Raw genomic sequence first — 27,474 nt, 5'->3', positions numbered from 1 at the left:
TCAGTTGAAGAGGAGGTGATAGGCTGCCTCTTGGGCAGCCCGGCCGAACCCGCGGGCATAATTGTCGGGGCTGAGCTGACAGTCGGCCGACAATAAAAAAATAAAAAAATGGCGTCGTTGGCAGCGTTTCCCTCCCCTTTAAGGGCGGCCGCGTCGCCGACCAACAAGACGTGCGCCGACAGAAAAAGCTGCTGGGGTCACTGACCGGAGGTGGCGTTCCCTCCCTCGGGGCTCTTCAGCATCGGGCAATTTCCCCCGGGGCAATTTCGGGGAGGGGATGCCGTTGGTCGGTAAGGTGTCAGGGCATGCATGCCGCTACAGGAAAACAACAGAACGGTCCCCTACACTGCTCCGACCCTGAGGAAGGGCAATTTTTTTAAAATGGCGGCCCCTCTACGGCGACTCGGCGTCATTCCGCACTGACCCGTGGCTGCAGCTTTCAGGCGGCCATGGGCCTTCTAGACAGGGCCAATTTCGGGCCCCCAAGAGTCTTGTTACCACGTCCTTTATAATAGATTCTAGCATTTTCCCTACTACTGATGTCAGGCTAACTGGTCTGTAGTTCCCCGTTTTCTCTCTCCCTCCTTCCTTAAATAGCGGGGTTACATTAGCTACCTTCCAACCTGCAGGAACTGTTCTAGAGTCTATGGAATTTTGGAAGATGACAACCAATGCATCCACTATTTCTATAGCCACCTCTTTCAAAACCCTAGGATGTAGGCCATCAGGTCCAGGAGATTTATTGGCTTTCAGTTCCATTTTTCAGTACCAATTTTTTTACTAATTTCTTTTAGTTCCTCATTCTCGCTAGCCCCTTGGTTTTCCACTATTTCTGGCAAATTTTTTGTGAATTCCGTGAAGGTGGACACAAAGTGTTTAAAGTCTCTACAATTTCCTTATTCCCTATTATAATTTTTCCTGTCTCAGCCTGTAAAATTTACTTTCCCTAATCTTTTTCTTTTTACATACCTATTAACGCTTTTACAGTCTGTTTTTATGTCTTTCGTTCATTTACTCTCATTCTATTTTCCCTTTATCAACTTCTTGGATCTCCTTTGCTGAATTCTAAAATCCTCCCAATCCTCAGGCTTACTGCTCGTTTTGGTAACATTGTAAGCCTCTTCCTTTGATCTAATACTATTTTTAACTTCTCTTGTTATCCACGGTTGGACCACTTTTCCTGTGGGGGTTTTTGTGTCTCAAAGGAATGTATATTTGTTGTAAATGATATATTATTCGGAGAAAAGTACAGCAAAAGCAAAAAAAAAATCTTGTGAAATGAATGAGTGTTGTATTGAGATATTTCTGAAACATTTTATTGCAGCAAATGATTCAACCCATGTGTGCAATCTATTTGTAAATGAGCAAATTTATGAGCATCTTGCCTTTGTTAATGCTGGTGTTGCAAGCTGTAGACTTGAGAGGAGTATCATCAAGACGTCTTAAAATTAAATCAAACCTCGTTTCACAATCATTCATAGAAACATAGAAAATAGGTGCAAGAGTAGGCCATCTGGCCCTTCGAGCCTGCATCACCATTCAATATGATCATGCAACTTCAGTACCCCATTCCTGCTTTCTCTCCATACCCCTTGATCCTTTTAGCCGTAAGGGCCATATCTAACTCTCTTGAATGTATCCAACTCTCTGTGGCAGCGAATTCCACAGGTTAACCACTCTGAGTGAAGAAGTTTCTCCTCATGTCAGTCCTAAATGGCTTACCCCTTATCCTTAGACTGACCCCTGGTTCTGGACTTCCCCAACATTGGGAACATCAAAAGGCAGCAAATCTGTATAAATGACACGAGCAAGGGGGATACCTGTATCTACAAATGTAGAATAGATTTCCAGGCAAACACAGATACTTAAAAAAAAAAAAAAAAATGGTTCCTCGAGGAATTGAGAGCGAACTTTTGATGAATTCGCTCTTCAAAACAAATGTATCTCGGAATGGGGTACTGAAGTTGCATGATATTGAATGGTGGTGCAGGCTCGAAGGGTCAGATAGCCTACTCTGGCACCTATTTTTGACGTTTCTATGAATGATTGGGAAACGAGGTTTGATTTGATTTTAAGATGTCTTGATGATACTCCAAGTCTACAGCTTGCAACACCACCAGCATTAACAAAGGCAGGATGCTCATAAATTTGCTCATTCACAAATAGATTGCACACATGGGTTGAACCATTTGCTGCAATAAAATGGTTCAGAAATATCTCTGATCTCGGATTGAGGTTCTGAGGTTTGGAGGATAAATTTTGTATGCAGCACTAACGGGCATGCGACTCAGCACATGACGATACCTCCTCGAGAGAGAGTTGTTTTGGAAGTGTTACCCCTGTTCTCCTTCAGCTAATTTTCAGCAATCTGAGCGGCACCAACAGTACAAATTATGCATAAGATTTTATGCAAATGAAGAAGCACTGCAGCAACTTTCGTGGTAGAGAAGGTAGTACCATGTTATTGATGCCCTTCAGCAGGCTGTGATTCCCTACAGTTGCGTGCAATGTTAACATTTTTGATTGCAGCACGATCATTTCTGTATCAAAATCAAACCTGATCATAAAACATGAGTTGCTGTCAAGACTTTTGTTTCTCCCATCCTCTCCTGACTGCTATGACTTGTGTGTGACTTTCATGGGTGCTCGTAGCTCCATATGGGCTTAGGTCGTGACTGTCAATGGACTGCTTAACAGTAAGAACATCAGAATTAGGAGCAGGAGTAAGCCATTTGGCCTCTCGCCTGCTCTGCCATTCAGTGAGATCATGGCTGATCTGATCTTGGCCTCCACTCTACTTCCCCTGCCCATTCCCCATAACCCTCGACTCCCCTGAAGACACAAGAGTTGAGCTTGATCTTGTCCTTATCCAACATTGCATGTATGCAGCACTGAGCATCAGGAGCAGCAACCTGGTGACTGATTTTGTTTTAAATACCTTCCCGACCCAAAAGTACTGGAGCACGCCAACAGTCGAACAGGGGACCACCTGGTGTGTGTGGCTCAGTTCACCATCAGGTGGTCCATTGACCCTCTATACTACCGGGAGATTTCTAAAGACATTTCTCTGTGTGTTTTAATCGACAATGTGAGCCCTCGCTTGTTTTGAAATGGGATTAGTTTGAGAAAACCTTGTGTATTTTCAAGCCCACAAAAAAGGATTGATCAAAAGGGTTAAGCTTCCAACTGGATGTGTTTGCAAGTTGCATTTATTTTCTTGCAGGCAGATTCCTGGATATAATTGCCGGAGAATCTGGCTTGGGATCTTCAAGGGTTACATAACGAGTAGAGATTACACAAATTAGAGTTTATTCCCCAGAATTTAGAAGGTTACTCGGTGATCTGATTGAAGTTTTCAAGATATTAAGGGGAACAGATAGGGTAGAGAGAGAAACTATTTCTGCTGGTTGGGGAATCTCGGACTAGAGGGCATAGTTTAAATATTAGAGCCAGACCTTTCAAGAGTGAAATTTGGAAACACTTCTCCACATAAAGGGCCCAAGTTTCGGGCCGTGCCTAAATCGGCACAGCCCGGACCTGGACGCCCGTTTTTCGTGCCAGAAAGTGCGCCTAAAAAAAACTTAGCTATTCTCCGGCTCCCTGCAGGCCCTCTGGAGCTGGGCGCGGTGCAGCGCAAGCTGCAGGGGGCGGAGCCAGGTCCCTGCGCTGAAAACAGTGCTGGGACCTCTGCACATGCTGTAGCTCCAGGCGCCCAAAATTGTGGGAGGGCCCCGAAGCACGCAGCCCCTAGTCCTGGTCGTATGGCCTCACTGGGACTGCGTGGATAAGGCTCGCCCCCACTCCCCGGACCTCCGCGACTCGACCTCTGCTTCCCCCCCCCGACCCCCCCCCCCTCCGGCGACCCGACCTCCGCTCCCCTCCCCCTGGACCTCTGCGACAACCCCGCCCCCCCCACGAGACCCGACGACACCTACCTGTAAATCCAGCCCGAAGTCTTGGGCCCGGCTGTTTTCCCTCCCTCCTCTCTCCCTCCCTCCCTCCCTCCCTCTCTCCTCTCTCCCTCCCCTCTTCCTCCCTCCCTCCCTCCCTCCCTCCTCCCTCCCTCCTCTCTCCCTCCCTCCCTCCCTCCTCTCTCTCCCTCTCTCCCTCCCTCCCTCCCTCCCTCTCCTCCCTCCCTCCCTCCCTCCTCTCTCCCTCTCTCCCTCTCTCCCTCCTCTCTCCCTCTCTCCCTCCCTCCTCTCTCCCTCCCTCCCTCCTCTCTCCCTCCCTCCCCCTCTCCTCCCTCCCTCCCCCCTCTCTCCCTCCCTCCCTCCTCTCTCCCTCCCTCCCTCCTTCCTCTCTCCCTCCCTCCCTCCTCTCTCCCTCCCTCCCTCCTCTCTCCCTCCCTCCCTCCTCTCTCCCTCCCTCCCTCCTCTCTCCCTCCCTCCCTCCTCTCTCCCTCCCTCCCTCCTCTCTCCCTCCCTCCCTCCTCTCTCCCTCCCTCCCCCTCTCTCCCTCCCTCCCCCCTCTCTCCCTCCCTCCCTCCTTCCTCTCTCCCTCCCTCCCTCCTTCCTCTCTCCCTCCCTCCCTCCTTCCTCTCTCCCTCCCTCCCTCCTCTCTCCCTCCCTCCCTCCTCTCTCCCTCCCTCCCTCCTCTCTCCCTCCCTCCCTCCTCTCTCCCTCCCTCCCTCCTCTCTCCCTCCCTCCCTCCCTCCTCCTCTCCCTCTCTCCCTCCCTCCTCTCTCCCTCTCTCCCTCCCTCCTCTCTCCCTCCCTCCCTCCTCTCTCCCTCCCTCCCTCCTCTCCCTCCCTCCCTCCTCTCCCTCCCTCCCTCCTCTCTCCCTCCCTCCCTCCTCCCTCCCTCCCTCCCTCCTCCCTCCCTCCCTCCCTCCTCCCTCCCTCCCTCCCTCCCTCCCTTCCTCCCTCCCTCCCTCCCTCCCTCCTCTCTCCCTCCCTCCCTCCCTCCTCTCTCCCTCCCTCCCTCCTCTCTCCCTCCCTCCCTCCTCTCTCCCTCCCTCCCTCCTCTCTCTCTCCCTCCCTCCCTCCTCTCTCCCTCCCTCCCTCCTCTCTCCCTCCCTCCCTCCTCTCTCCTCCCTCCCTCCTCTCTCCCTCCCTCCCTCCTCTCTCCCTCCCTCCCTCCTCTCTCCCTCCCTCCCTCCTCTCTCCCTCCCTCCCTCCTCTCTCCCTCCCTCCCTCCTCTCTCCCTCCCTCCCTCCTCTCTCCCTCCCTCCCTCCTCTCTCCCTCCCTCCCTCCTCTCTCCCTCCCTCCCTCCTCTCTCCCTCCCTCCCTCCTCTCTCCCTCCCTCCCTCCTCTCTCCCTCCCTCCCTCCTCTCTCCCTCCCTCCCTCCTCTCTCTCTCTCTCTCTCTCTCTCCCTCTCTCCCTCGCTCCCTCTTTCCCCCTCCCCTTGCTGTCAGAAGCACAGACAGAGACACACTGCGGGGCGGGGGGGGGGTGGGCGTCCCAGCACGCTGTTGGAGGACTCCCGTTGCTGCAGTCGGTAAGTAGAAAATGTTTTGTTTTTTATTGATTTTTTTTTTAAATTTTGATTTTTTTAAATTTATTTTTTGGTTGATTTATTGATGTATTTATCATTTATTATTGATGACGGCTCTTTATTTGTAAAACTGAAGTGTTTAATGTTTGTAAACTTCCATTTAAACCCCCCCCCCCTCCCCATTCCCTACGCCTCATTTGTAACCTATGTCTGATTTTCTAAAGTGTAGACAAGGTTTTTTCGAACGTACAAAAATCTTCACTTACTCCAAACTAACTTAGAATGGAGTAAGTTTTCATTGCCTAAACTTTGAAAACGGGTGTAAGTAGCTGGACATGCCCCCTTTTGAAAAAAAAATTCTGTTCCAAAGTGAAACTGTTCTAACTGACTGGAACTGGAGTAAACTAAATGCCGAGAATTTGAATTTCTAATATACTCCGTTCTACACCAGTTGCTCCCAAAAAACAGGAGCAACTCAGGCCAAAAATTGGCCCCAAAGGGTGGTTCAAGTTTGGAACTCTTTTCCACAAATGGCAATTGATGCTAGATCTGAGATTGACAGCTTTCTGTTAGCCAAAGGTATTGAGGGATATGGGCAAAGGCAGATATGTGGAGTTAGATTGCAGATCAGCCATGATCTCATTGAATGGAGGAACAGGCACAAGGGACAGGATGGCCTCCTCCTGTTCCTAAGTTCCTATGGATCAACGGTAACACAGAAAGAAACTTGTTAATTATGATGGAACCTTTTGTGCCGCACTTGGAGCTGTTTTGCTGTTCGCATCCGGTTAGTGAATTCAGAACTATGCTTAGTGATGTTCGCTTCTGGAAGTGTCAAAGGCCATACCCCAAAAAGATCAGGGACAAAATGGGGGGAAAGGAATGCAAATGCTGGATATCCGAAATGATTCGTGGGTGACCTCAGTTTGAAAGCGAAGGTGTTAACCTTTCAGTGTGGACCCAATATTTCGACATCGTGCACCACCTCAACTCCAGTTTTGACATGTATAGTGTGGCTTTCTCCTGGTCGTCCTAATTGTGTCTCTCAAAATAATCATTATTACCTCCTCAGGGTATTGGCTCAGTTCTTTGAGTGATTCCAATTCTATTATAATTACCCAGGTAAGCTTTAACTGAATGAGGCTGACAAATGATGTGTGCACTTGTAGGGAATATTTGTTCATAAGTCGAGAGTTTTAACCAGTTGGATGGCTGTCTGGTGCGCTGTATTTTAAGCACTTGATTTCAAGTCCAAAAGCTGACGGTCCAAGTACCAGGACTGTTGGTTTTCTTGTATTAATTTGATGGAACATTACAGGTTAGCAAGGTGCCAGAAGACATGTTGTTTGATCATAAAGTAAGGTCGGCAGTGGGAGGTTGGAGAGAATAATGATATGGTGTGCAGGATTGAGTGCCTGACCCGGTGCATGTTGATAGCCTATCCCTTCGGCAAGGAGAAAGGCGGCAAAATATCACCATTCGTGTAGTGTAAAAGTGAATGTAACGCACATCGTTCGGCACACCTGTTGACATCATCCATGAACTTGTTCGATTGGGGGGAACCTTTGGGCAAAATAAGTTAGCGGTGGGGGGGGGGGGGAGATTTAGAGCAATCATTTCACCATGAAGGAGTGGGTAGTGAGTGATGCAACAACAACTTGGGGGGTGGGGGGGAAGAGAGAGAGAGAGTGAATTGTGGGGGGGAGAGAGTGAATTGTGGGGGGGAGAGAGTGAATTGTGGGGGGGAGAGAGTGAATTGTGGGGGGGAGAGAGAGAGAGTTGTGGGGGGGGGGGGAAGAGAGTTGTGGGGAGGGGAGAGAGAGAGTTGTCGAGGGGGGGAGAGAGAGAGAGAGAGAGTTGTGGGGGGGGGAAGAGAGAGAGAGTTGTGGCGGGGGAAGAGAGAGAGAGAGAGAGTTGGGGGGAAGAGAGAAGGGGGGGAAAGAGAGTTGTGGGGGGGAGGGGGGGGGGAAAGAGAGTTAAGGGGGTGGAAGAGAGTTGTGGGGGGGGGCAAGGGAGAGAGTTGTGGGGCTGGAGGAGATAGGGAGGGGTGAGGCCATGCATCAACATGGGCCATGACGAGGGGTGAATTGTATCCCTCGAGGTACATCTCATTTAATTTCCACAGAATATTGTCATTCAAGCTAATGGTGTTTTCAAATTGTTCTTGGAAGGGATGGGCAGGGGATCTGAAAAATTAATGTTATTTCTTTTGTGCTTTTGTGCAGGGGTGTGGAGTATTGAGAAAACTAACCAGGTGGTAGTGTCGCCTTGTATGACTGCAATTGATGGGAGGTAAATTAAACTGATTGTGTGGGAGATGGGAAGCTATACAATGAACTACTGTGGCTGAGAGAGATTTTTGGACTCTTGGGGAATCCAGGGATATGGAGATCAGACGGGAAATTGGAGTTAAGGTCGATGATCAGCCATAATCTTCTTCAATGGTGGAGCAGGCTCGAGGGGCTGTGTGGTCTACTCCTGCTCCTCATTCTTATGTAATTGTGTAGACAGTTAATGTGGAAAACAATTTTTCTCTCCAATGATTGGGGAGGCAAACCTTACTATTTGGTTGGGAGGTTGTTCAATACACTTGCTCAGTGACAATTGAAGAATTCATTAATGGCATGTTATTGGACAGGACTTGGGAGACTGTCCCATGGGCATTGCTTGCCCCAATTTACTTTTTAATCCCGGTGATCCAGTGGTGGGAATTGCATGCTCAGGGTGGCTGTGACAAATTGGCCATTAGGAAAAGGGGAGGTGCCAAGAGACCTGGGTGTCATGGTAGATCAGTCATTGAAGGTTGGCATGCAGGTACAGCAGGCGGTTAAGAAAGCAAATGGCATGTTGGCCTTCATAGCAAGGGGATTTGAGTACAGGGGCAGGGAGGTGTTGCTACAGTTGTACAGGGCCTTGGTGAGGCCACACCTGGAGTATTGTGTACAGTTTTGGTCTCCTAACCTGAGGAAGGACATTCTTGCTATTGAGGGAGTGCAGCGAAGGTTCACCAGACTGATTCTCGGGATGGCGGGACTGACCTATCAAGAAAGACTGGATCAACTGGGCTTGTATTCACTGGAGTTCAGAAAAATGAGAGGGGACCTCATAGAAACATTTAAAATTCTGATGGGTTTAGACAGATTAGATGCAGGAAGAATGTTCCCAATGTTGGGGACGACCAGAACCAGGGGACACATTCTAAGGATAAGGAGTAAGCCATTTAGGACCGAGATGAGGAGAAACTTCTTCACCCAGAGAGTGGTGAACCTGTGGAATTCTCTACCACAGAAAGTTGTTGAGGTTAATTCACTAAATATATTCAAAAAGGAGTTAGATGTAGTCCTTACTACTAGGGAGATCAAGGGGTATGGTGAGAAAGCAGGAATGGGGTACTGAAGTTGCATGTTCAGCCATGAACTCATTGAATGGCGGTGCAGGCTAGAAGGGCCGAATGGCCGACTCCTGCACCTATTTTCTATGTTTCTATTCTGCCTCCACAGTGTAATTGTGTCATGACATAATCGACCATTGACACCTCAATGTGCACCACATATATAGGAAGGGGATATATATAATGGGGGAGTGAGGGGGAAATTGCGGTCAGAGGCTTCCTTCGGACGAATGCCTCCAACAACCCCCCCCCCAAAATTTCACAAAAATACCTGGTGGTCCCGGAGGAACGTAGGATTGCTGTCGGAGGCCTCCATTCGCGGTGCAGCGTAAGGGAACATGTCGTCCAGATACGTATTCCTATTCTGGAATCACGTGGGACTGGACCACCAATCACTGTAGTATTCTGATAATGCTATCAATGAGAATACCTCCTAAAAACACACAAACACAGCACAGTAAATAAAACAAAGCACCTCACATATTTAAAATTAATTGAAATGGAATGTAATTAAATGTTTCAGAAAAACACACGTTTTTTAATAGGGTTAAAAATAAACTTAACTTAATGGGCAGGGTTTTTAATAGATTATAATTTAATCACTCATTTTTGTATGTTTTAAAACACTTACGCTGGTACCAGGCTTAAAAAATTTTGAAGGACATTCGTTGGGCAAATAGCCCAATCTCTGCCCCGCGGATGTCCTTCTCTCGGTGATGCGTGCGTTCTGTCAAAAGAAATTTTGACCGATTTACAAAAGCTGGTTCTTGGCGCATATGCGTCGCGCCCCGCGAACGGGCATTTGCGGGGCCTCTTCGGTGCGTGCACACTTCATACGCACCCATAGAGGCCGCAATATCGGCCCAGTGGAATTAATGGGGTGCCCAGATCCCGCTGATCTACTCCAATGCTTTTTCTAAGCCCGGTTAGACCAGTGGCAGGTGCCAAGACTCATGGAATAATTGATCTTCCGAGCAATCTGTCTGGGGAAAAAAAAAAATCCGGCAATTTTAACTTTGCCCAGTCACGAGCTCTGCGAGACCGGGCTACACGGACTGCCAGCTGGAAAACAATTTTGAAGCGGCTCAAGTGTCTCCAACCAACATGGGTAGTTTGTGAGATGGCCACGCAGGTATTTAGTTTGTCCTGTATGGAGTGCATGCTCACCCCATCGTTAGAAACTCGGTTAAACGTGACAAACTTGAGCACAGGTTGTCGTGAGCAAAGTTTCGGAATGCACAAGTATGCGTCGATGTACTGCTGGAGTTCAACCAACTAAAACCCTGCCATTTCTCAGCATAGGCACTGGTGAAGATTCCTGCTGTTGCCCCGAAAGGACCACCCTAGCCTTTATAATGTCAGTTGCTATGATCACCTGGAGCCAAATGGTAACATTCCTGAGTCTCAGTGACAGCTCGACTACACCAGTTGCTATCATTGAGCAAGGCTGGTTGTTGAATCACCAGCAGTGTCCTGAAGCATTGCAGATTTTCCTGCCTTGGGTTATGCGTCGCCAGGTTTAATATCAAGAATTGGTTCAGTACCAGTCTTCCATGGTCCAGGGTCTCTCCCTTAACTTACTCCACGGAGCGTAGTTGCTCGCCATTGATTGTACAACTGTTGAGCTTGTGTTTCAGCCCACGATAGGTGCACGTTGGGTACTGTGGACTCGAGTGTGAGTGCATTTCCACCGTCTTCATAGGAAGATAGGAACACGAGTAGGCCATTCAGCAACTTGAGCCTGTTTCGCCATTCAGTTGGAGCATGGCTGATCTTGACTCCAATTACCAGCCTTGGTTCAGTAACACTTGTTATACTTACCCAAGAAAAGTTCATCAGTTTCAGCTTTGAAATTTTCAATTGACCCCCAGCCACAGTAGCTTTTTTGGGGAGAGTTCCAGATTTTCACTGTTTTGTGTGTAGCAGTGCTTCCTGCCATCGCCCCTGAACCACTGAGCTCGAAGAGTAAGGTTGTGCCTCCTTTGTTCTAGATTCTCCGACCAGAGGAAATAGTTTGTTGCTATCTATCCTTTTATCATAAACACTTCCATTATATCACCCCCTAATCTTCTATATTCTAGCCGATGCAACCTTCCTTATCGTTGCATGGATGTACACTGTACCCTACCCAGTGGTGTTCCCACTGATTGAAATTGTGGTGCTTCAGCAGTAACGGCTTGTTACTCTGCAGTGTAATCGGATGATCTCGTGTGTATTCAATACCCAGCCTCGCAGCACCTGTCCTCCCAAACCTTCGTTTTCCTATCTGCCATCAATAATCATTATTCATTCACTGTCCAGGACAGTGCAGGAGTTTTTTTGTTACTGGTTATGCTTTGATTCTAGAAGGATCTGTGTGCTGTTGCACCGTGCACTGCAGAATCACCACGTGAGGTTTCGTCGTGTTCGGGCACGAGTGAGTTTTCTGTGACTAATTTTCCAGTTGACAAACATGAGCCAGGATTTCTCTAGTTCAGTATCAAAAATCAGTTGTTTTGTACTTTTCTATCCATTTTATGTGAGCGTAGCTATATTTGGCATCTTGCTTCACATGAGACAAGAGCACAAGCGCCTGTAATAAATGAACGAGTGTGTCGCAACCCACTGGAGTGTGGTCTTGCCGTCTTGCTTTTCTAATTGTGTAAAGATCCAGCTTTAGGATTTGGATGTCGGATGATTCATTGATCCACTAATACACCACCTCTTCACTCTGCTCTGTTCAGGAAATTGGCCCTGACACCGTTTCACTGTGCCTCAAGAATATAGCTGCTGTTTAACGTGAACCTTTTTATACTCTGCGTCTGAACTTTATTTGTGATGATTAGGAAGGAAGTTGCTTCGCTGTGTCGCACTGAAGACCATAAATTCCATGTTTAGCAGACCACGTAAATTTAAGTATTGCTATTCTTCACCAGAATTTGCATTTTCAATGTCGTAGGCGTTGAATTTGCTGCAGCACCTTGTACGGTGGTTACCAAGTTTGGGGATGGGGAAGGAATGAATGCGAAGAAATAGTTAAGGTGACGGATTGGTACGGTTTAAATGTAATGGTTTCGTTAGCGCACAGTGGTGTGAGAGACGTGAAGAAACGAAACTTGCTGGATGTTTTTTGGGTACCTTGTGTTATTCCAGCTTCTGAATGCACTTTTAAGATTCTTAATCCTTGAGAGTGATGGGGAAAATGCATCAAACTCAAATTTCAATCATTGTACAGGTGCAACATCCCAAATCCGGAATTCTGAAAACTGGAATTGTCCGAAGACTGGACATTGCGGCGAGCGGATCGTCAGCGGGCAGCAAGATCTGAAATCCGGAAAAACCCAAAATCTGGCATGGATTCGGTCTCGAGGATTCCAGATTTCCGACTTTGTACCTGTATTGGTAAAATAATTTTAAGTTTTGTGACTGTGCAGCTTTGAATTTGGAAGTTCAGCAAGGTTCCATGTTGCATTTCCTACCTTTGTTGAGGAGGGCTGGGTCCAATGTCAGTCACCAACTCGGAACTTTCAATGTCAAAATGAATGGCAGTCCGAAGCTTCAGAATCAAGATCAAGCCACGCTTCAAAGGGAAAGCAGAGACTTTGGACCCGAACTTCACCCTGAACTGCTTCTACGGTTTTAAAAACTGAAAATGCTGGAAACACTCAGCTGGTCAGGCAGCATCTGTGGATAGAGAAACAGAGTTAATGTTTCAGGTCCATGACCTTTTGTCAGAACTTGCTTCCCAGTTCTGACGGAAGGTTATGGACCTGAAACATTAACTCTGTTTCTTTATCCAAGATGCTGCCTGACCTGCTGAGTCTTTGCAGCATTTTCAGTTTTTATTCCAGTATCTGTAGTATTTTGCTTTTGTATAACTGCTCCGAAGATGATGGGTTGTTAGCTGCCTTGACAGAAAGTCTGGCCAGATCGAATGGGATTGGGAAATATTAATAACACTTGTGTAGAGCAGTGCCCATGGAAATGGAAGCCATGCTTTGTTTGAGAATTGCAGCATTACAATGACTTAAGCTCGACATGATTTTCTCCACCTTCCTTCCATTTGAAAAGCAACAAGAAGTTTTGGGCTGTGAGAGAGGCGAGTGGTATTGTCACTCATAAGCAAGTTAAGATTCCCACCTTGGGAGGCTGCTGGTTAATATTAATGAGGCATTATCTATGTAGCATTATCCCTGATGACCACAACTGTATATAAAGTTAATCCAAGTATTAGAATTGCAGAAATGCAAGCGTTTTTTTTCCAAAGAAAGTGTATACCGAGATGGCAGATGAAGTATAATGTGGATAAATGTCAGGTTATCCACTTTGGTGGTAAAAACAGAGAGACAGACTATTATCTGAATGGTGACAGATTAGGAAAAGGGGAGGTGCAAAGAGACCTGGGTGTCATGGTGCATCAGTCATTGAAGGTTGGCATGCAGGTGCAGCAGGCGGTTAAGAAAGCAAATGGCATGTTGGCCTTCATAGCAAGGGGATTTGAGTACAGGGGCAGGGAGGTGTTGCTACAGTTGTACAGGGCATTGGTGAGGCCACACCTGGAGTATTGTGTACAGTTTTGGTCTCCTAACCTGAGGAAGGACATTCTTGCTATTGAGGGAGTGCAGCGAAGGTTCACCAGACTGATTCCCGGGATGGCGGGACTGACCTATCAAGAAAGACTGGATCAACTGGGCTTGTATTCACTGGAGTTCAGAAGAATGAGAGGGGACCTCATAGAAACATTTAAAATTCTGACGGGGTTAGACAGGTTAGATGCAGGAAGAATGTTCCCAATGTTGGGGAAGTCCAGAACCAGAGGTCACAGTCTAAGGATAAGGGGTAAGCCATTTAGGACCGAGATGCGGAGGAACTTCTTCACCCAGAGAGTGGTGAACCTGTGTAATTCTCTACCACAGAAAGTTGTTGAGGCCAATTCACTAAATATATTCAAAAAGGAGTTAGATGAGGTCCTTACTACTAGGGGGATCAAGGGGTATGGCGAGAAAGCAGGAATGGGGTACTGAAGTTGAATCTTCAGCCATGAACTCATTGAATGGCGGTGCAGGCTAGAAGGGCCGAATGGCCTACTCCTGCACCTATTTTCTATGTTTCTATACACCTCGGGTAGAAAGTGAATACCTCGATATATCTGTTTATGCTAATGTGCACTTTGTGGGCAATCTTTCTAAGCCCCAGTTTAGCTCATAGTACAAGAACAACAACTACTTGTATTTATATAGCACCTTTAATGTAATAAAATGTTCCATGCGCTTCACAGGAGAGTTAAGAACTTACACAAAATTACGATCTGGTCCATCAGGCCTGTCCCATACACTTGCGAAACCTTGTGTATCACAACATATACGCTCCACCCCACCCAAAACCATGTGGTGATCTGGAAGAGGCAAAAAAAACAGATAATAAATCCAGGCCAAATTGGGGGGGGAAAAAATTTGGGAAATTCCCCTCCCATTTAGCTAGGCGATCAAAACTAATCCAGGAGATCACTCTGGCCATTAAGGTCCCTGCAGTACCGACTTTCTCGAAGAGCTCATTGCTTTTGCTTGAAGGGATTAAGTGAGTCTGCAACCACCACATGAAACAGCAGCTTGTTCCAGAGATTTACGATTCTCTGGGAAAAGAACCACCTCCTGACATCTGACCTAGATCGAGCCTTATACAATTTAAATTTATGCCCCCTGGTCCTGCCTAACCTACTTAGTTGAAATAAATGGTCAGCAAGAACACTGTCTATTCTCTTTGTTATCTTATAAACCTCAAATCATATCTTCCCCCCCCCCCCCCCAAGTCTACGCTGCTCTAAGATGAAGAGTCCTAATTCTTTTAACTGACTTGATAACTAAGATGCTTTGGATTTGGAATTAGTCTAGTAGCCGCCTTCTGCACCCTTTCCAGAGCGTCAATGTCACCCAACATGTGAGGAGACCAAAACGGGGGACAGTATTCCAAGTGCGGCCTGACTAAGGTCTTGTACAAGGGCAAAATACTGCGCCTCGTCTTGTTCTCAATTGTCCTATGAATTCACCCCAACACCGTATCGCTGCATGGCATTGCTCGTGTACCTTTAAGGATGTATGCACTAAAATACCCAAATCTCTTTCTATCTCCACCATCTTTAATGCCTTTCCCTGGAGGGTGTCTGAATGTTGAGCATTTGTCCTGCCCACATGCATAACACTGCATTTATTTAAGTTATACATTATGTTCCAGCCATGAGTCCAGTCTCCCAACACATTATGATCTGCCTGCATCAAATGCGCCTCTTCTACAGGTCTAGCACTCGCACAGATCTTGGTATCGTCTGCAAATTTGCAAATTGTGCCACCAACCCCTGAATCCAGATCATTTGTAAAAAGCACCGGTCCCAACACTGATCCCTGCCGGGCACCATTGATGCCTGGTCTCCAAACAGATCCAAATCCATTTATGACGACATTTTTGCTAGCATCCTGTCAGCCAGTTCTGTATCCAGATCAAGATATGTCCACAAATACCAGAGGCTCCGATCTTAGAGAAGCCTCTTGTGCGCTACCTTGTCAAAAGCTTTTTGGAAATCTCAAGTTGACTGTCTACTGGGCTTCCCTCATCCACCAACTTTGCAACTTCTTCAAAAAATACAATTAGATTTATGAGACATGATTTTTTTTAATGAAGCCATGTTGTCCAAAAAAAAATTGACAGCGAGCCAGATGACCCAAAGCTTGGTTGAAGAAGTAGGTTTTAAGGAGCGTCTTAAAGGGGGACAGAGAGGTATAGGGAGTGAATTCCAGAGCTTAGGACCGAGGTAGCTGAAGGCACGGCCACCAATGGTGGACCATTTAAAATTGGGGATATTCACAAGGCCAGAATAGGTGGAGCGTAGAGGTCTCGGGGAATTATAGGGCTGGAGGGAATTGGAGATAAGGTATAGGCCATGAGGGATTTGAAAACAAGGGTGAGATTTTTAAAATCCAGGCGTTGCTTAACTGGGAGCCAATGTAGGTCAGCGAGCACAGGGGTGATGGTCAGGGGGATTTGGTGCGAGTTAGCACACAGATGGCAGAGTTTTAGATGATCTCAAGTTCATGGAGACTAGAACGAGGGAGGCATTGGAATAGCCAAGTCTTGAGGTGATAATGGCATGGATGAGGATTTCAGCAGCAGATAATTAGAGATAAGGGGGGGGAGACAGACGATATTACGAAGGTGCAACATAATAACGAGGAGTAGGCCATGCAGCCCTTCGGGACTGCTCCACCATTCAGTAAGATAATGGCTGATCTTGAACCTTGCCTCCACTTGCCCACCCAATCCCCATATTCCCCTCGACTCTCAGCTCGTTGATGATGAGCGATCTTAAAAGGAATGAGGTATTAAGTTTCACATGCTGACTTTTAGCGCAAGCCGTCTGTCATATCAAAAGATCCTTTTGCAGCATAAATTCACCCCCTTTTAGTTTCAGGTGAATAATTAAATTAGGCAGAAGAGCTGATGAATTCTTTGAAAAAGCTAACTTGGTGAGATAAAGTTGGACCCTGTCAAGCCACACTCTCAGCCAATGATGAGTAGAACACCAATCCATTAGAAATTTTGCATAATTTTTTTAATGAAATGCAATACATTGACACAGTGGAAACTTTCAAGTGAAAATCACCTATAGTTTCAATGCACTACATTCAATACTTTCCTACCCAGACAGTGTTGTTTTCTGTGGGGGTTCACGGTAGATGTAGCAACTTGGGTTTGATGAAACAATTTCTCTGTAAGGAAGACTAACTGTAATGGAAGTCCATAGTTCATTTTTTGAGAAATACTTGAGGATAAGATTCAGTTACCTTTCAAACTTCATTTCTTCATGTTCAATCAATTTTTTTTTCTTCAAATAACATTGTAAATTGCTGAAACTGAATACTAGTGGTAGAATTTAAAATGGGGCTCTTTAAGACTGCCGTGTCTTGCCCCGCAGTATTTCTTTTAAAGTTATATTTTATATTTTATTCTCCGTGGTCTCTGCAATCTCGGTTGGAGCATTCCCCCATAAGGAGAATTGCGCTGAGGGTGAATGTCTACTGTTACTGAGGATCTGTCTGGTTGCCCAAGCAAATCTCGATTCAGCATTTCCACACTTGTCTGAAGATTTTCCACATCAACCTGGTGGTTTTCAGTTGTTCAACCGACTCTAATGATGCAAATAAAATAACAGTTTATATCAAAAATTAGGTGTTGAAAAAAAAATTCCTGTTTTAATTGTACCTACTTGTCTTATTAAAGTTTTTATATTCACATCATTTGCTGGCAAATAAAATGGAACAGGCAAATACAACCTGTGACTAGGTTTCTAAGTGTCAGTTTGGCTCAGAGGTGTCATTCTAATCGGTGAGTCAAGGAAACTGTGGGTTCAAGCCCCTGTCCAACATGAGGAAAAACTTTTAAACTTTTTGACACAGCGAGTGGTTAGGATCTGGAATGCACTGCCTGAAAGGGTGGTGGAGGGAGATTCGATCACGGCTTTCAAAAGGGAACTGCATAAGTACCTCAAGGGAAAAGATCTGCGGGGGAATGGGACAAGCTGAAGTGCTCTTGCAGAGGGCCGGCATGGACTCGATGGGCTGAATGGCCTCCCCCTGTGCTGTTTTGATTCTATGTAATCTAGCTTAAGACTTCAAAGCGGGACTGAGGTAGCAGTGCTGTCTTTCAGATGAGACCTTTAATTGCGGCTGTGAAATGTTATTTGGATGCAGAGTTTCTCCAACTGTGCTATTGCACAAATTTTCCACCTCGTAAGACTACCTCTTTTTCTCAATTTGAGTGAAGCTAATTTGAAAAAGTAATGTTTTAAGCTGCGTCGTGCATATCTTGGAGTGTGTCAGCGTTGGCTCAGTGGTCGCACTCTCGCCTCTGTCATTTCGCCACGGGTTCCACCCCCACTCCAGAGACTTGAGCATATAATCTAGGCTGACCCTCCAGCTCAGTGCTGCACTATCGGGGCTTCTATCTTTCAGATATGGAGTGGGGCTCTCGGATGTGATGTAAAAGATCCCATGGCACTATTTCAAAGAAATATTTCCAGAGATGAGGGGGTTGACTTCTAAGGAAAGGTTGATGAGTTTGGTCCTCTATTCATTGGAATTCAGAAAAATGAGAGGTGATCTTACCGAAACATATAAGATTATGAGGGGGCTCGACAAGGTGGATGCTGAGAGGATGTTTCTACTGATGGGGGAGACTAGAACTAGAGGGCATAATCTTAGAATAAGGGGCCACCCATTTATAACTGAGAGGAGCAATTTCTTCTGGAGTGTTGCATGTTCAGTTCTTTTGTAAGCCAAAAAGACTTGAGTTTCTATAGCGCCTTTCATGTTCATGTTCAGCCATGAACTCATTGAATGGCGGTGCAGGCTCGAAGGGCCGAATGGCCTACTCCTGCACCTATTTTCTATGTTTCTATGTTGCAAGTCTGTGGAATTTGCTGCACCAGGACATTGAATAAATTTAAGACAGAGATAGACAGTTTGTTGACCAATAAGGGATTAAGGGGTTATGGGGAGCGGGCAGGGAAGTGGACCAGAGTCTATGATGGATCAGCCATGATCGTATTAAATGGCGGAGCAGGCTCGAGAGGACCTATAGCCTACTCCTCCTATTTCTTATGTTCTTAAGAGCAGGGCAGTTCTTGCTGGTATCCTGCCAAGATTTATCCCTCAACCAACATCACTAAAACAGATTATCTGGTCTTTACCTCATTGCTGTTTGTGGGTCCTTGTGTGCAAATTGGCTACTGTGCTTCATACGTTACAACAGAGACTACACTTCAAAAGTGTTTCTTTGGCTGCAAAGCACTTTTGGGATGTCCAATGGTTGTGAAAGGCACTATAGAAACTCAAGTCTTTTTGGCTTACAAAAGAACTGAATAACTGACAAATGAGGATTGATGTGTATAACGATCATTTATAGATATGATTAGTTACTTTTCCTCACTGAATTTTTAATAAGAATTAAGGTAGGTCCAATTGAAAAGAATGAGTTGAGGGTGGATTAGGGATTGTTATCTAAGAATTCATCAATCACAAGTCAGTGAAGGGTTATTGTACCTTGCCAATTATGTAAAATTCATTCTGTTCAAATTATGGAGAGTATTGCAATTAGAGAAAACACTCCCACACTCCCATGTATCTTTGATATTTGGTGGATCTGCGTATCCATTAGCATGCATTTAAAACGGGCATGTTTAAGAGGGATGTACTTGCATTGGAGGCAATTCAGAGAAGGTTCACGAGGTTGATTCCTGAGATGAAGAGGTTGCCTTATTAAGAAAATTTGGAAACTCACGAGTTTACATAAGAACATAAGAATTAGGAACAGGAGTAAGCCATCTAGCCCCTTGAGCCTGCTCCGCCACTCAACAAGATCATGACTGATCTAGCCGTGGACTCAGGTCCACTTACCCGCCCGCTCCCCATAACCCTTAATTCCCTTACTGGTTAAAAATCTATCTATCTGTGATTTGAATACATTCAATGAGCTAGCCTCAACTGCTTCCCTGGGCAGAGAATTCCACAGATTCACAACACTCTGGGAGAAGAAATTCCTTCTCAACTCGGTTTTAAATTGGCTCCCCGGTATTTTGAGGCTGTGCCCCCTAGTTCTAGTCTCCCCGACCAGTGGAAGCAACCTCTCTGCCTCTATCTTGTCTATCCCTTTCATTATTTTAAATGTTTCTATAAGATCACCCCTCATCCTTCTGAACTTCAACGAGTAAAGACCCAGTCTACTCAATCTATCATCATAAGGTAACCCCCTCATCTCTGGAATCAGCCGAGTGAATCGTCTCTGTACCCCCTCCAAAGCTAGTATGTCCTTCCTTAAGTAAGGTGACCAAATCTGCACGCAGTACTCCAGGTGCGGCCTCACCAATACCCTGTACATTTGCAGCAGGACCTCCCTGCTTTTGTACTCCATCCCTCTCGCAATGAAGACCAACATTCCATTTGCTTTCCTGATTACCTGCTGCACCTGCAAACTAACTTTTTGGGATTCATGCACAAGGACCCCCAGGTCCCTCTGCACTGCAGCTTGTTGTAATTTCTCCCCATTCAAATAATATTCCCTTTTACTGTTTTTTTTTCCAAGGTGGATGATCTCACATTTTCCGACATTGTATTTCATCTGCCAAATCTGAGCCCATTCGCTTAACCTATCTAAATCTCTTTGCAGCCTCTCTGTGTCCTCAACACAACCCGCTTTCCCACTAATCTTTGTGTCATCTGCAAATTTTGTTACACTACACTCTGTCCCCTCTTCCAGGTCATCTATGTATATTGTAAACAGTTGTGGTCCCAGCACCGATCCCTGTGGCACACCACTAACCACCGATTTCCAACCCAAAAAGGACCCATTTATCCCGATTCGCTGCTTCCTGTTAGCCAGCCAATTCCCTATCCATGTTTAGAAGAATGAGAGGAGATCTTATTGAAACATAGAAGATACTGAGGGGGCTTGACAAGGTAGATGCAGAGAGGATGTTTCCCCTTGTGGGGAATCTAGAACTAGGGGGCATAGTTTCAGAATCGGGGTCATCCATTTAAAATGGAAATCAGGAGAAATTTCCTCTGAGGGTCGTGAATCTTTGGAATTCTCTACCCCAGAGAGCGGTGGAGGCTGGGTCATTGAATATATTTAAAGGGGAGCTGGACAGATTTTTGAATGATGAGAGTCCAGGGTTATGGGGAGCAGGCAGGGAAGCGGATTTGAGGCCAGGATCAGATCAGCCATGATATTAAATGGCGGAGCAGGCTCGAGGGGCCAGATGGCCTACTCCTGCTTCTTATGTTCTTGGGTAAATATTTAATCGAATATATATGAATGAAATATGATTTACTGAAGATTTTATTCAGCATCTGCAGGTTACATTCGAAGGGTTGGAAAGAGCCCTGGGATTTGGGGATACAAGTTGTGAAGAGAGACTCGCAAACTGAACTTTTTCTTTGGAGAAAGTAAGTTTAAAGAGGGAAACGACTCTGGTCTTGCATATTCTGAACTTGGAGTGAGTGAGAACAGTTGCCTCCTACCCTCACACACTTGCAGTGGTGGATATGTTGGAGATTTCCAGCAAAGTAATTCATTTTCTATTGACAGGATTGAAGATTGTAATGTTACCGATAGATACAGATTGTAAAGGACTCAATAGTTTATGGGTTGCAGCAGCTTATGAGTCACCTGAGGAATGCAACCGATCAGAATGTTGAATCATGAGATTGGAATAATATCATTTTGTTTTGATCAAGTGCCTTTTGCAGTTTGGGAGAAAGTTGGCCAATCATGTGTTTCTTAGTGGTTCTATCTGCAGTTGGACAGCGGATAATGTGAAGGCTTCCTGTTTGGCTGGTGCCAGTTAGACAACAAAGGAATGCAGTCTACTTTCCACACTCCTCTTTCTCCAAGGTACTTTTTCTGATCTATGTTGAACTCGAGGAATGTGAATTTTTCAGTGTTATTTCTGCATCACTTCAAGTACGACGGTCGAGTTCCGGATTGAGTGAAGTTTACCGACGGTGCATCTCTTCAGCGTTCTGGTTGCAGTATGTGGAGGAACCCATTCCCCCAGCCAGCTTTATTCGGGCAACGTGTAGTTCTTCGTCGCAGGTATAGTGTGCTGTGTAACCATGGCTTGAAAATGGACCCACGCCCCCACCCCTCTCCTGCTGAGGTACATTGATCAAATACCACCATTGGTACTTGAAACGGCAGATTATTTACAAACTGAAAAGTTGTAAGAATCTGACCTTTTTTGTGCAGACAATAGAAAGCGAAGGAAGCGCTATGTTGTGCACGTAAGCATTCTGAGCAATTACCTTACTAGGATGGGTGAAGACAGTTAATCAGTCATTGCGTGCGAATCTAGCCACAACAGCTGATGCTCTGAGGTCATCCTCGATGGTGTTCGGAAAATATGGGCAGCTCTTGCATGACCTGCACAAGAATTGGGGCAGAGATGCTCGGGTTTTTCTTTGAATTTTCAGTGCTTCAGTGTGAAAACCAAATTCACTGGAATTTGTTTTATCGCAAGAATGATGCAGGATAGCCTGAAAACTGCACTCTTGGAGATCAAAATCGATACTTAAAAAAACAAACGGATGTACAGTGCAACTGAAACACAAATCTTGACGAGAATGTTTACTCTGAGGTTAGTGTTTGTGAAGTGGGATATCGCTGCACTCCATCCCAGCTGTACCATGTGTCCTGCTGTAAGATTGTTGGCTGTGGCAGCAGCCATTTTACATGGAAGCACACTTGGCGTGACCAAAGAATTGGGGCAGAGATGCTCGGCAGCACTTTCTGCTCATGGGAACTGAAATTGTCCCCCTCCATAAGTTCCATTGCAGCCTCTCCGAGGCGGGAACGGAGTGGCCCGGGGGCAGACGAATGGGCCGACCCGACCGGCATTGCCCCCGGGCCGGAAGCGGCGGGAACGGGTTTCCGCACTGTCCGTTTTCCCGCCGTGTCAGGCATGCGCCGACCCTTTACCGACCAGCGGCGATCCCTTTCCGACCTCCGCGCCGCCGTTGCCGGTCAATGCCACTGACCGCTTTCCCCAGCGGTCTGTGACTGGGCAGCGCGTCCGCCCTTAAAGGGGAGTTTGTGCTGCCGGCGACTCCATTTTATATTTTATCGTTGGGTCGACTGCCAGGTCGCGCTGACAGTTATGCCCCCGGGGTTTGGCCGGGCAGCCTGGCACCCCCTCTTCGGTGCCAGGCTGCTGGCCCAGCCGAAACCCTTCCTGATGGCCCAGTATTTGCCAGTAAAGTGGCTGCAAAGTTCACTGCGGCCGTCCCCTTTCACCCGACGAGGAGAGAAGTTCTGATTCATCAACGCGAAGCGGCAGGTCCACATCACGCTGATGACTTGGAGTGACAGCCATTCTGTCCCACCCGCACTTGCGCCCGCTCCCGACCCCACATCCGCCCCGCTCCAAGAAAAAAAACCCAGCTGCATTTTTCTGGATTCCCCACCCTGTGCATTGGGGCGGACAGAACACTTGAATAACGCAGGTGCGCCCCATTTGGGGCGACATGCAATTTCGGCCCCACGATGTCATGTCGTATGGGAGCTCAGTAGTAAAAAAACTTCCACTTGAATTGAGCGCTCATGTATGTGCTTTTGAAAGCAATGCCTTTTTGTAAATCTTGCTGTTAGAGAAATGATTAACCATTTCTAGTGGAATAACTTTATAAAAAGTACAGCATAAAGAGGCCATTTGTCCCAACTGGTCCATGTCGATGTTTATGTGCCACATCATCCTCCCACCTCTTCATTGAACCCTGTCAGCAGATCCTTCTATTTCCTTTCTCCCTCATGTGCTTATCTGGCTTCCCCTTAAGTGCAGCCATGCTATTTGTCTCGACAACAACTAGTGATTTCCACATTCCAAGCTGGGTGAAGACACACATAGGAACAGGAGTCGGCCATTTGGCCCCTTGAGCCTGTTCCGCCATTCAATAAGATCATGGCTGATCTGATCCTGGCCTCAACTCCACTTCCCCGCCCGCTCCTCATAACCCTTTCTCCTGACATTTCTCCTGAATTCCCTCTTGGATTTATTGCCCGTCTTGTATTTATGGCCTGTAATAAAAACAGAGTGCTGCAAATATTCAGCAGTTCAGGCAGTATCTGGAGAGAGAAACCGAGTTGACGTTTGAGGTTCATGACCTTTTTGGTCAGAAGTTGTGCGGTAAATGCAAGTCTTGGCATTTTTTCTTTTATTTGGAAGCTGCAAGAACAGCGACTTCCAGAACTGCTGATCTGTTGATCGCAACTGTAGCTTCAAATATGTTTCTAATAAAATTGGAACAAGTCTCTCTCTCTCTCTCATTTACAGGTTTGAAGTGATAGAAATGCTGGAGGATGAATAGGTTTCATTTTGCAGCATCGCCACTTTGTAATGCAAGTATTGAGCAGTCTTGAGTCAGAAGAGGGGAATTGTAAAGTGGTCAGTTAAGGGTTTGACCTTGTACCCGATTGGCAGGCAGTGGTGTTGACTTTTGTGAGGGAGGATATCATGTGGTCAACCTTGTGTTCTGTCAACTCATAAAATTGCAGAATGTTACAGCACAGGAGCAGATCATGTTTCCATCAAGTCTGTGCCAATATTTATCTCCACATTAGCCACCTCTTCTAAACACCCCTGAAATTTTGTTTCAATCTCGTCTTCCTTTGTGGTGGTAAATCTCACTGTCCAGCGTAAATGATTATGATAACTCTTTTTATATTCGTGAAAACCTCCATCAGTTCACCTCTTAGCCATCTCGTCTCTCGTGCAGAGGAAAAAACATAACTGTAATCTTTCGACCCTGGTAACATCCTAGTGAAACTACTCTGTCCCTTCCTCATTTCTCTTAGCCTGGGTGCCTAAAACTAGAATATACTCCCAACGACAATATAGGGCCCAAGTTTCGGACTGCGCCTAAAACGGCGCAGCCCAGACCTGGACGCCCGTTTTCTGCGCCGCAAAGTGCGCCTAAAAAAAACTCACAGATTCTCCGGCTCCCTGCAGGCCCTCTGGAGCTTGGCACGGCGCAACATGAGCTGTAGGGGGCGGAGCCAGTTCCCTGCGCTGAAAACAGTGCCGGGACCTCTGCTCTGCACATGCGGGCTACAGTGGGCGCGCATGTGCAGTAGCTCCAGGCGCCCAAAACTGTGGGAGGGGCCTGAAGCACGCAGCTCCTCGCCCTGGCCGAATGGCCTCACTAGGGCTGCGTGAATAAGGCTCATCTCCCACCCGACCCGACCCCCGCGACCCCCCAGGACCTGGGACCCAATGCCACCTACCTGTAAATCCAGCCTGAAGTCTTCGGCCCGGCCGTTCAGCCTCCCTCCCTCCCTCCTTCCCTTCTCTCTCTCTCCTTCCCTCCTCTCTCCTCCACCTCCCCCCCCCCCCCTCCCCCCGGGCGCTCTCTCTCTCTCAGCTCTCTCTCGGCTCTCTCGGCTCTCTCTCTCGGCTCTCTCTCTCTCTCTCTCTCTCTCTCTCTCTCTCTCTCTCTCTCTCTCTTTCCCCCCCCCTGCTCTCTCTCTCTCTCTCTCTCTCTCTTTTCCCCCCCCCCCACGCTCTCTCTCCCCCCCCTCTCTCTCTCACCCCCCACCCTCTCTCTCTCTCACCCCCCACCCCACCCTCTCTCTCTCACCCCCCACCCCACCCTCTCTCTCTCACCCCCCACCCCACCCCCTCTCTCTCACCCCCCACCCCACCCCCTCTCTCTCACCCCCCACCCCACCCTCTCTCTCTCACCCCCCACCCCACCCTCTCTCTCTCACCCCCCACCCCACCCTCTCTCTCACCCCCCACCCCACCCCCTCTCTCTCACCCCCCACCCCACCCTCTCTCTCTCACCCCCCACCCCACCCTCTCTCTCTCACCCCCCACCCCACCCTCTCTCTCTCACCCCCCACCCCACCCTCTCTCTCTCACCCCCCACCCCACCCTCTCTCTCTCACCCCCCACCCCACCCTCTCTCTCTCACCCCCCACCCCACCCTCTCTCCCTTCCCTCCCTCCCTCCCTTTCTTTCTTGCTTGCTTGCTTGCTTGCTTTCTTGCTTTTATTTTTATTAATGTTGATTTTATTGCTGTAATTATCATTTATTATCGATGGCTCTTTATTTGTAAAACTGAAGTGTTAAATGTTTGTAAACTTCCCTTTTAAAACCACCCTCCCAACCCCACCATTCCCTACGCCTGATTTTCCAAGTGCAGACAAGGTTTTTCTGCGCGTACAAAAATCTACACTTACTCCATTCTAAGTTAGTTTGGGGTAAGTTTTCACTGCCTAAACTTTCAAAACAGGCGTAAGTGGCCGGACACGCCCCCTTTTGGAAAAAAAAAATCTGTTCCAAACTGAAACTGTTCTAACTGACTAGAACTGGAGCAAGCTAAATGCCGAGAATTGCAATTTCTAAGATACTCCATTCTAAACCAGTTGCTCCAAAAAAACAGGAGCAATTCAGGCCGAAACTTGGCCCCATTGTTTGTGGTTACCTGCTTGCTGTTACACTCTACCTTTTTCGATTAAAAGAAAGATTCCATTTGCCTTTTTTACAGCCGTATCTAAAATGGCCACCGTTTACCTTTTTTGTATGTACACAGCAGCTCCCCGCTCTTTAACACCTTGCCAATTAAAAATAGTTATAAACCTCCCAGGCTGTATGTACCTGATCTTTTCAACTACCACATTTCTGGCACTAGACGGCAACAGTTGATGTCACTGAGTTCAGTGTGTTGCATCTCTTGTAGGTTTACCACAGCGTCCCCCGCATCAAGATTGTTAACTATTCTTTCCTTCAAAAGAAAGCAATTTTGACAAATAGGGTGTGCTGAGAGAGGGCTCATTTTTTTTTTCTTGCTCTCCATCCCAACCCTACAGTGCTGTAAAGACCGTAAGATATTCGACTTCAACATGTTATGTCACTGGTTCAGTATGTTGCATTTCTTGTAGGTTTACCATAGCGTTCCTCATCCACACCCCATCCCCACCCTCATCCCCCAATCAATTTTGTCTCCTCCCATTTAGAAATATTAACTCATTGGTTACCAGTGGAAGTGAACCAACATTGTCGTCTTTTTTTTATCTACACTAAGGGTTATTATTTATCAGTGAAAAAGAAAGTCTTGCATTTATATAGCGCCTTTCACGACCACCGAACGTCCCAAAGTGCTTTACAGCCAATGAAGTACTTTTTGGAGTGTAGTCACTGTTGTAATGTCGGAAACGTGACACCTAATTTGCGCACAGCAAGCTCCCACAAACAGCAATGTGATGATGACCAGATATTTTGTGGGGTTTTTTTTGTGATGTCGTTTGAGGGATAAATATTGGCCAGGAGCCTTGGGAGAATTCCCCTGCTCCTCTTCGAAATAGTGCCACGGGATCTTTTACATCAACCTGAGCGGGGCAGCCGGGCCTCGGTTTAACGTCTCATCTGAAAGACGGCCCCTCCCGACACTGCAGCAGCGTAGCCACCTCGAACCCACAGCCTCCTGACTCCGAGGCGAGGGTGCGACCCACTGAACCACAGTGGGCCCATTCACCTTTTAATGGTGAGCGTGGGTCAGCTGTTGGAGTATCGGACAACCTCGATGCTATCTTCACCTGACATCTGCACGTCGACATTTGCAACGGGGTTTGCTTGATCGATCATGGGCCTGTGGTTTCCGTTCCCCCCACCCCCCCACAAAAAAGTAAAAGTTTTAAAGATTTTTTTGTGACTAAAAGCAGATATTTACTGCCATTTTAAGATTTAAAAAGCCATTGATTCTCGTGTGGCAAATATAATTTTATGAGTGTATGTATGTATATATGTGAACATTTTTATTGATGGAGTTTGTGATTTTATAACTGGCAGTGACCCTGGATTTGCTGACATTGATTTTGCAATGAGCAATCCACTGATTTTAAATTCTATCCAATTTAGCACATCCGGAGACTAAACTCTGGTGACTCTGCCAGTGCTATTGTGGGGGAAGGGAAGTGAGTTAAATCTGCTGCTTCCCTTCCATAACGAATCTGAAGCCTCCTGTTTTACAGCCGGCCGTGGTAATGTGACCATTGTGTTGGTCACTTGAGCTGGTCAGAGGCTGAACAATTCACCACAAACCTGACTGGTGTGAGCCTTTGCATCGTT

At 46.8% G+C, this 27,474-nt stretch overlaps 1 long non-coding RNA gene across 9 annotated transcripts in view; it reads left to right on the top strand.

The window, feature by feature from the left end:
- Positions 1–27,474, top strand: part of LOC139278425 (uncharacterized) — a 339,699-nt gene that overhangs the window by 165,996 nt on the left and 146,229 nt on the right. For 2 of the 9 annotated variants that reach the window (XR_011596257.1, XR_011596259.1), the window contains exon 3: positions 12,040–12,206. The exons of the other annotated variants lie outside the window; for them this stretch is intronic. This is a non-coding gene — a long non-coding RNA (uncharacterized lncRNA). The remainder of the gene's footprint in view (positions 1–12,039; positions 12,207–27,474) is intronic. 9 annotated transcript variants of the gene reach the window in all.

This window comes from Pristiophorus japonicus, chromosome 13, assembly GCF_044704955.1.
Source record: "Pristiophorus japonicus isolate sPriJap1 chromosome 13, sPriJap1.hap1, whole genome shotgun sequence".
Classification (NCBI taxonomy): domain Eukaryota; kingdom Metazoa; phylum Chordata; class Chondrichthyes; family Pristiophoridae; genus Pristiophorus; species Pristiophorus japonicus.
Note: the sequence above shows the minus strand (reverse complement) of the source record. Positions and strands in the feature narration are given on the sequence as shown.